The sequence below is a fragment of the Teleopsis dalmanni genome, chromosome 2, assembly GCF_002237135.1.
Source record: "Teleopsis dalmanni isolate 2A chromosome 2, ASM223713v2, whole genome shotgun sequence".
NCBI classification, from domain to species: domain Eukaryota; kingdom Metazoa; phylum Arthropoda; class Insecta; order Diptera; family Diopsidae; genus Teleopsis; species Teleopsis dalmanni.
In genome coordinates this window covers 157,465,292-157,468,665 of record NC_051847.1, presented here as the reverse complement: position 1 = coordinate 157,468,665, position 3,374 = coordinate 157,465,292, and the positions used below count along the sequence as shown (strand labels likewise).

Genomic DNA, 3,374 nt, shown 5'->3' with positions numbered 1-3,374 from the left:
TGCATTATAATTATTTATTTGTTAATTTAAGTAGCAATGCGACGATCCTGAGAGTGTGGTATGCGTAAGTTACCCATCATATTTGATTACCATTCCACTATCCGCAAGTAGTGCACTTCTAACTCCTTTGGCCAGATATATCACTTTGTTAATATATATATATATTTGTTTGTATATGTGTGCCATTCATTTTACTGTTATTTTGTGCATTTCTAGGCGTTGTTTAATTATTTTCTTCCAAGTCAGTTTCGCTTATCATCTCTAATAATTTTTATATTGTATTATTTGCATAGCCCCAATTTGTGTATATTTCCTATTGAAATTTACAATAATATTTCACTTTTGTAATTATCACTCGGAGCGGCAAATTACACAGTTTTATTATACTTTTGTAATTAATAATTATTACTTGTACTAAGGATAACAAAAACTAAAGACAGTCGAAATTGAAAGTTTCATATACAAAATTACGTTGCCGTAATGCCTTAGAGGTGCAAATATTTATAAGCATAGTATATTTTTTTTGCTAAATATTATTCAACAATGTGATATTAAATTGAAACAAGAAATAAAATTTCTAATAGTTTATTTACATATACAGTGTCAAAAGCTACAACCATTAAGAAAATATTATACATTGAGTGGATCTTCAAAGTTTTATTTTTACTTGCATTTCATAAGTTTTGTTTTTCTTATCTTATTTCACTTCAGAGTGGTTTGCCTTAGTTTTTATTCTTAGAAAACACTTGCACTTAAATGAGAGTATAATAAAGATTTGATTAATATATATACAAAAATATGATAAGTTAACGCACCTCGTTTTAAACATTAACAATTAGTCATTTCAGGGATTAATGCTTTAAATAGCATTGAAAGAGTCTATTCTAGATACTCTATAATAGTCACATCTGAGAAAAGAATTTTAGTGATAAGTGAATTGGCATACTGTTTGATTATTATTATTACTTGAGAGGGAATACACGTCATAAAAAATTGATGCCAACATGGACAGCATCAATAAAGTTCTGGTAAATATATATAGTCTTCACAAGACAATCACTACACATACATTTTAACGATCTGAAAAAATAATTCCTGTTAATGATAAATTTATATTCAGGGTGCAATTTTACCTTAAAAAATATACACGATTACACGAATTGCTTAAATTTAGATTGAGAGGTAAAGGAAACAGCGAACAAAGGACCTGAACCTTTTTTTTTAATTTCACAGGTTGCTTCGATTTAAAATTAGAGCTAATCAACGGAGCAATATAAACAATATTTGATGGAATCATTCAAATATGTCATTCAACCATGGAATCTGTAATCAAAATTGTGTTTAAAAATATCACTTAATACTGTGTCAAAAATTTTTTTATCAAATATTTAAAATAAATAAAAATTTAATAAAATTTAAGTCTACTCACGGTTTTTCTAACAGCCTAAAGGCTGAAGTTAAAAAAAATTAATTTAATGTGGTGGACTGTACAAACTGGAAGAACAAGAGATATAAATTCCCACCGAACGCTGTATAATATAAAATATAAAATTTTTTCAGTCAGCTGTCAAAATTAATTAATTCAAAAAAAATAAAACTTACATTTTTTTCCAGCTTGTATAGAAATCTATTGAATTTTTAGCAACAGATTTGACGGCGCTTCTTCTTCTTCTTGCATGGATTAGGCTTTTTCTTGCACTTAGGCTTCTTCTTCTTAGCACATGGATTACGCTTTTTTTTAGGGCAAGTCTTTTTCTTCTTCTTTGGACAAGCCGGTTTCTTCTTTCCACATGAGCCACACTCCATAATAGAGTCCTCGCCACTGTCCATTCCTTGGTTATGGTAGAAAAATTTTTCTCTATCTGTCAAAGCATCCCATGCCGCGCGGCCTATCTTTGCAATCTGAAGAGGCGACAGATGTTGATTGCAAACTGAGAATTTTTCTAAAAAATTTAAAAAGCTTTCGCGCATGATTACGTCTTTTTATTAAGAAATTTTTAAATCTTAAATTTACACCAGAAATTTTGAAGAGCTGAAATTTCAATGTTTGTCTAATGAAATAAAAAATAATAATGATTATATACAAAAATATTTACCTAGTCAATATTTTAAAAATTTTCAATGGTGACGTGATGTTCATAAAATTAAGTTGTAATAATAAAAAAAATTTAATCCAATATAAAGTTTTTTAAAAATACTTTTTTGGAAAATATGTGACAATCGAAGCATGCTTTTTGTTAATGTTGCCGCTAAAAAATAATAAAAAAAACCACAAAATTAGTATATAAAAGATATAAGATAATATTAGCATATGAAAAGAACATATACATATTACAATATTATTTGGCCATTAGGATGCTGTTGAAAAAGAGGACAGGATGCTTATGTACAGACTATCAAAAGCAGTAAAGCATATGTAATTCTGAGTGTTGATTAGATATACATATTATATTTAAGTCTAACACGAAGAATCTTAACATGCAATAGTCACTACTGATGATGGTTCCACTACAATGCATTGAAAGTAATCAGGTGAGTTTAGGGTGACAAGGTCTAAAGTAATCCTCGATTCAACAATGGTATAGATATAGGTATTATGACATCTGTATTTTGCATATACGTAAATCGATGTTTTTATCAATTTATTTGAAATATGAATAAAATATTTTTTTTACATGAAAAACTTTATTATATATTTTTATGTTTACCTTTTAATGCTTTAAGATAAGTGGATAATGTCGATAATCCACTTATTCCCACAAATCTTGTTTAGTTAGAAAGTCGTGACCTTAACAAATTTTCCATGAACTTCTTAGTCATAGATTTAATTGATGAAATGATTAAACCTCTTTGAAAAAGAGTAGTTTTTTTGAACTGTGCAAGTTCCGCTTGGTTGCAAAGAGCTTTTCCAAATAATTTAATTTGGTCACGATGGTACAAATAAATACGATGAATATTTCCTTTCTTAACAGGATTCATAAATATTGCAATGTCGGTTAGAGGTACATTTTTCGGCAGATTTTCAACCAATTGGCCAATATTAGTTTCATGAAATTCGATAATAGACATTTTTTATAATTTTAAAGGGTTTAAAAAAAGTCACTAAAAATTTAGAATAACTGCGCAATTTTCTTTAAATTATTTAAGTTACTTTTAAGAAAACGTTTAGTTAGAAATTTTAGATAAATATTTTATAGAAGTTGATTATTCTATTACCTATGAATACTAGATAAAGTATTAATTTTTCCAAATTATGGAACGGATTACAGATTATTTAGTGATAGCGTATTTAGGGAATCGATTAAAAAGATAGACTTAAAAGCACTGAAGAAACTTTTTAACTTTAAAGAATAACAACGTAAAAAATGTTAAAA

The 3,374-nt window shown here is 27.6% G+C and overlaps 1 long non-coding RNA gene across 1 annotated transcript; it reads right to left on the bottom strand.

Annotated features, from left to right (window-relative positions):
- Positions 1-721: 721 nt before the first annotated feature.
- LOC119685486 lies at positions 722-3,130 on the bottom strand. Its single transcript, XR_005252805.1, has 8 exons — positions 2,709-3,130; positions 2,097-2,249; positions 1,603-2,032; positions 1,430-1,529; positions 1,134-1,323; positions 967-1,080; positions 816-908; positions 722-751 (listed from the first exon to the last, which is right to left on the bottom strand). It is a non-coding gene; the product is annotated as an uncharacterized LOC119685486 (long non-coding RNA).
- Between the last annotated feature and the right edge of the window lie 244 nt (positions 3,131-3,374).